The sequence below is a fragment of the Orbicella faveolata genome, unplaced genomic scaffold (genome assembly GCF_042242905.1).
Source record: "Orbicella faveolata isolate gen_17 unplaced genomic scaffold, um_ofav_v1 contig_12, whole genome shotgun sequence".
Lineage (NCBI taxonomy): Eukaryota > Metazoa > Cnidaria > Anthozoa > Scleractinia > Merulinidae > Orbicella > Orbicella faveolata.
In genome coordinates, this window is record NW_028301539.1 from 11,836,486 (window position 1) to 11,843,011 (window position 6,526).

The 6,526-nt window shown below is 41.6% G+C and overlaps 1 pseudogene; it reads left to right on the forward strand.

Moving 5' to 3' along the window:
• The first annotated feature begins 3,239 nt into the window (after positions 1 to 3,239).
• LOC149116673 (uncharacterized) lies at positions 3,240 to 6,074 on the forward strand (annotated as a pseudogene).
• Positions 6,075 to 6,526: the final 452 nt, after the last annotated feature.

Consider the following 6,526-nt stretch of genomic DNA (forward strand, 5'->3'; position numbering starts at 1 on the left):
TAGTAAGAAAATTACTTGTCGATTGGCATGCTCTTCGTCAGCGTAGAATCAAACCAATGCAAATTTGCTTTACCATTTTCGCAGAACGTGTCTTACCCTGCGAAAACAGCCGCCCTTCTTCGCTCCCTACCCGAGTGGCGTTTCGCACACTCGAGCCGGGAGCGAAGAAGGACGGCTGTTTTCGCATGCTAGGTGCAATGTACTTTGCGACAATATTCTCTACCATTATCATATTCTCCACAAATAATACCCTCATATTTTTTTTTCAGCTTAATGAGCCATTATATTTTCTTTTACTCTAGCTCTGGCTGCGTGTTCACTGGACAAGAAGGGTATGGAACAAGCGCATTGCGTATATTTAGATGTATGCTAGCGTCTGCAAGAAACTTTATACTTAGCAAATTTGAAATAGCAGGTTTTCAATAAGACGAATAAAATACAAGTTGTATTTCCCAACATCTGCATGATTCGTTTGAACGCCGGTGATCTTGCAACAAGAAAAGTTTGAGAGGTGGACACGGAGAACACTGACTATTTAGTAGGTGAGTGTTAGCCAGACTGGAAGTGTATGGAACTAGCTTATTCCGCGTTGAGACGTGTCAGGTAAGAAACTTTATCGTCACATAATCACGTTTTCATTAATAACAGGAATACTCCAGCTGTTTCGGCTAAACGTAAAAATCAGTTAAATCAGTGACATCTCTGCATGTCTCAAACAGACGAGTTTCAAGACCCAGGAAACAAATATGCTTTCTTCCCAACCTGCCTGCGATTCGCCCAAACACAACTTGAAAAAAATTAACTTCAGCTCGCTCGGACGTGGAATATATAACGCCGAGCTCTTCAAATAATGTAAAGAAAGAAAAAGGCAAGTCTGGGTTTATCCGAATCACGAAGAGTAGAGATTTTTCTTGGCAGTTTCTTTGCGAGAATACTCTCCAGTATTATATTCATATATAAGGTATTGTTATATTTTTTATTGAGCCATATGAATTACTGTATTTTTTTAGTCTAGCTCTTGCCCTAACTTGTTCGATCTAGCAACAAGACAAGTGTCCAAGGCACACAGGAAGAACAACTAAATGGCTCCATGTTAGCCAGAAGTTTATTTGAGACGTGAAACTTTATCCCTCGGCAACTTCTAAACTAACTGCAGCTGTTTACCACATCTTAAAGGTGAAGTCACGACATCGTAGCATGTCTCACTTCTCAACTTAAGTTCAGTAGTCTATGGTACGACTCACTGAAACACAGAAAATCTGAACTTCAGGTCGTTAGGACGTTTAATATGTGACGCTGAGATTTCGAAATAAATGGAAGAAAGAAGAAGTCAAGTCTTGGTTTATTGTTTCAGTAGCAAAGATATGAGATTTTCCTTGAAACTGATCGAGTGAAAATATTCTCTTTTTATACGCTTATAAGTTTTTTATTCAGCTTTAGGAATCATTATATTTTCTGTCAATGACTCTAGCTCTGGCTCCTAGGCAGTGCATTTCAAATTTTAAAATTCTTTCAGACTTGACTTTCTATACGGAGTATGTTGGAGTATGTTTTATTATATGGAGAAGAGTGTTTTACTGGGAACTAAACCACTCGTAGATTCCATACGCCACTTCATCCGGGACCCGAGTGGCGTATTTTCCGTATGTCACCTTTGTGAGTGTCGTATCGTTCAATGACCTCACGATTCCCGCCTTTTGCTTTTGTTGAATTGGTTTCTCCATATGATAAAAAGAACATTACACGTTGGCTCGAAGATATGAATTTTATGTTCGAGTGGCCAGAACAATATCTCACGAGTGAGCGAAGCGAACGAGTGAGATATTGTTCTGGCCACTCGAACATAAAATTCATATCTTCTCGCCACCGTGTAATATCCTCTATGTATATATTGCTAATTAGGTCCCGTCCACACTGCACCGGAGGAATTTGAAAACGTAGCCTCACACTAAAAACTCATCAAATGTTTTCCGTCCACACTACCCCGGAGAAATTCGAAAACGCAACAATCACCGTTCATTTTGGATCTGTGTCTGAGGAAAACTCGCTCAGGGAAATCAAATGATTGTAGTGACCTTATCGTTTTCGAAAAGCCCCGTTTTCAAAATGTTTTCAGCACACACTAAAGGTCCGGTAATACGGGCAACATTTTCCTTCAACTTATATCGCAACATTGTTGCATTGCAAGTTGAAACATATTGTTGCGCGTATTACCACGTTTGTGACCAACTTGTCTCGCAGCAAAATACAGTGTTGCAAGTCTGCAGGATTCCACAGGTATAATTACTTAATCGTATAAAAATAAAGATGCGGCCTTCTTTAATATAATTTAGCGTTTCGACGAAGTTGCACTTCGACTTCTGGTCGTCATTTTCTTCTTAATTTTCCGTGCCAGCGAAGTTCTCTCAGTATGAAGCTCAGTGTCGTTTCAGGTAGCTAGGCGAAAAGTTGTATTTTTGCGACAGTTCTTCCAAGCCTTTTGCCTTTTATACTGCTTGTTTTGAAGGGACAAACGAGGCGTCTCAAAGACTATGATAGCCCTTGAGGTCTTTGTAAAGGACAAAGTTATGACTTTCCGAGAGTTACTGGTCTACTTCGAGTTCAGCCTCGCCTTCACCGACCGCCTTGTTTTTTTTTTTTTTATTTGCCGCGCTTCGCGACAGCCAATCACAAGCGTTGAATTCAAATTTGTGGCGAGACAAGTTGTAGCTTCAGTGGTAATACTAGCAGCAAAACTAAAATTTGTTGCAGAAAGTAGAACTCGAGTCGACTTTGCGCAACATGTTGCCTCAACTTGCGACACTGTATTTTGCTGCGAGACAAGTTGGTCACAAACGTGGAGATACGCGCAACAATGTGTTTCAACTTGCAATGCAACAATATTGCGAGACAAGTTGAAGAAAAATGAAGAAATAGACAAACCGTGTTTACTTCAAGGTGACTTTTAGCTCAGAAGAATGACCAAATTGTAAACTACAAACTGTGGGAATATGAAACCCAGGCAAGTTCCCTTCTTTCTGTACTGGCGTGTTGAAAATGTGCAATTTTGCATAAATTCCATCGGCCATTTTGGTTGATTGAACGGTATTTCGAACTATCCTAGATTTCACAAAAATATGAACTCGCTGGAACTTTGGAAGTATATTTCTGAAAATAGTTCACCAAAAGGGTCCTTTTGACGCAATAAAAGAAAATCCAAATTTTCCGACCTGTCGTCGGATTCTCCATATTTACAGGCAATGGCTCTTAAGACCTGCCAGTATCAAAAACATCATGGCAAGAAAACGGCGGTGACTGGAACACATGTAATTAATTTCAAGCTAGCCAGGGAAATTAAAAAATTCTTTGGAGAAGCTGCACCCGTTGGTTCGCGTAAGTTTTAGCTTCGAAGATTTTATTTTGTAACCTCTGCATACTGTTTACGTTTGAAGGCCCTAACGGTAATACAGACTTCATTTTCCGCCCATGAGTCATTTCAAGAGTTCGTTTTGGGCGCCTAGTTTGAAGATTATCGGAAACCCTGCCGCAATGAAATATAGTTTGTCCTGAATATCACACAAAATTCAAAACAACAACATTAACAAAACTTGCTCATTTTTGTTTTACAACGTAGCTTAGAAATACAACTTCCGGCTGGTTGGTCAGGGTTTACCAGTTTTTTCGTTTTGGATAGGGGCAGGTAGGCGTGGTATGTAATCGTGTGATCCTCATACCGCAGATTCTAGGTATTTTACAAACACTTATGAGAAAGTTTATTAACATTTATTTTTGTTATACTAGAAATCTGCACAACGTGCAGGAAGAAACACAGTGAAGAAGTTGCTCAAAAAACAGACTGGCTGTACCCCAAGAAACCCGAAGAGAAGACATCCCATCAAATGTAGAGAGTACAATCCTTTTGAAAAAGAGTGAAAAATCACTTTTACTGTCACCTTTGGTAATAGAGTAACGTGACTTGACAAATGTACTTGCTTTTACATTTTCATATACCTGCTAAAGAGGCTGCCATGGAAACCATCGGCCTCCTCGTCACTTCGACCCCATTCCGCGGGGCCTCCAACTCCTCAGAATATCCCCTCGACCCCATGCTAGACTCCACGAACAGATGCCGAGTCTCCTCCAACACCCTTAGTTACAGATACCGTTCGTGTTTATAACTCAGCTATGGACACGATTGCAAATCTCACTGCACAAGAAACAAAGTTGCGATGACTGCGAAGGGATGAAGAATGTACTTCAGGAAGTCAGACTGGGGATTGAAGGGTCATCCTGGACACTTTACAGTTCAGAACAACGAGAGGATCTGCTATATGATTTTGACCGCGCAATGTCAGACATCTTGCTGTGAGAAGCCCACGTAATTCGTTCGATAAACCAGGAAGAAGATAAACAAGATGCACTTAGATTACCGACGACACGTCAGCTATTCTAATAGACTAGTCTATTCTAATAGACTAATGGACTGGGCCATGAAATTTCTTCAAATTAGATATCGTGAGAAGCAGTCCGATTGGTTTGGAAAACGAGGCCTTAGCTGGCACATATCAACGGTCATAACTAAGAATGCTAGCACTGGGAAGGTTGAGCTGAAATCATATGCGCATATCTTTGATTCGTGCCAGCAGGACTGGTATGCAGTCTGCTCAATCACTGAAAACACACTGGAGGTTGTAAAAAAGGATCATCCCAGATTACCCGAGTGAGTCTTGGGAGTGATGAAGCAGGCTGTTACCACAACAACTTCCTTTTGGCGGCGGTAAGAGATGCTGGGAAACGAGTTGGCCTTACTCTCGCGCAGTATGACTCTTCCGAGCCACAGTACGGAAAAGATGTGTGCGATAGAATCCTTTGTCCGATGAAATCAGCGATCCGACGATATATATTGCAGTGAGGGAAACGACGATCTCTCTGCAAAGGAAAAGTGTGCAGCACTTTCCGAACGTCCTGTTCGAGGCACAACTGCCTGCGTTTGCTCAGTAAATGAGACTCAGAAACACTCGCTGTAAATAAAGTAGATGGTTCAGTAGGTATCATAACTTTAAATTTGAATTAATCGGAATTCGGATGTGGAGAGCTTATGGCGTAGGGAAAGGTAAAGTAATTCCCTACCAAGACATCATCAAAAAGCCCTAAGGCCCAACAGCTCTTGTTGTAGATGTAGACTTTTTCGCAGTCAAGGAAACTCGATTGCATAAGGCTATGTCAAGTGATGACGAACGAAGCAGCGGTCTCTTCTTCTGCTCTGCGCCTGGATGTCAGATGGTGTTTAAGAAATTCAGTGAGCTTGAGAGTCATCTTGATGTTGGCGAACACCGCCAAGTACGCGGGGGCTCCGAAACGGTGTATAACTCAGAAGAGACTGGGCCGAAAAATTCCTTTCTGTTGACAACAACGAGGAAACCGGCCGCGCACTAGTGGCACATAACGATGAGCAACGTAGCAAAAATGAAGCTTCTGGTTCTTGTAGTGACTTACAGCTTTGCTGGGCTTTACACAAGCCTCGAAGTCAAACTGTGCGGTTTCCGGATGAGGCTAAACAGTACCTAACCACGAAATTCGACCTCGGAGAGAGAACTGGCAACAAAGCAGATCCCGGAAAAGTGGCCGCAGACATGAGAACATCAAGGAAACCAGATGGTTCGCGGATGTTTGAAAGAAGAGACTGGCTAACGAAGAGTCAAGTGCAAGGCTTCTTCTCGAGACTGGCGGCCACACGTAGAAGGCAGGGGAACCAAGAGGTGCAGATAGAGGACGTGTACGCAGAGAAGGAAGAGCAAGAAAGGCATGGGGTACTGGAGAATGTAGCCGCCCAACTCAGTCCTAAACATCCAATCTGCTATGATTCCTACTGCCTGTGCGACCTTTCACGAGACGAGAAACTAGACAGTTTCAGTGTAGTTATGCTGAAGGAGATACTTAGATATTTTGAAGTTACCTTTGCTTCAAAAGATCGGAAAAAGAATTTGGTAGTTAACCTATCCAAATTCTTAGAAGGATGTGAATGTCACCGTCAGGAAAACAAGTTCACAAAGTGTATTCTTCAGAGTGTATTGGGCGTTGTAAATACGGCTTAACAATTTTTTTCTTTTATTGAACTAAGTGAACGAAAATGGTTTTATAAGCCATACACTGTTGCCACGAGACTAACAGCGTGAAATAATCGTAAATATATTGTGGGGAATCCCAAAACTTTGTGTAGCTGAGTTAAACTAGTAGCACTGTCAACTTCATTCGCCTTCTTGCGCGCCATCGGAAACACAGTGAGCAGAATAAACATTGAATTCCAGACGCCCATTCTGTTCTTTCTTTTCTTTTTGCTCGCAGGAACTATGAAGTCCCTATTGACAAATCGCGGTGTAAACCTGCACCAAATTTGCATAAATTGAATTCGCTGAAGAGAACTACATAACCAACAATGCTGGTATTTAGAGATAAACGCTATTTCAAACAAAATGAGGCCAAAGATAGAAAGCGTATAATTCAGCATGAAAATCTTGCGGTCATTGTTATTACAACTTTAAAACAA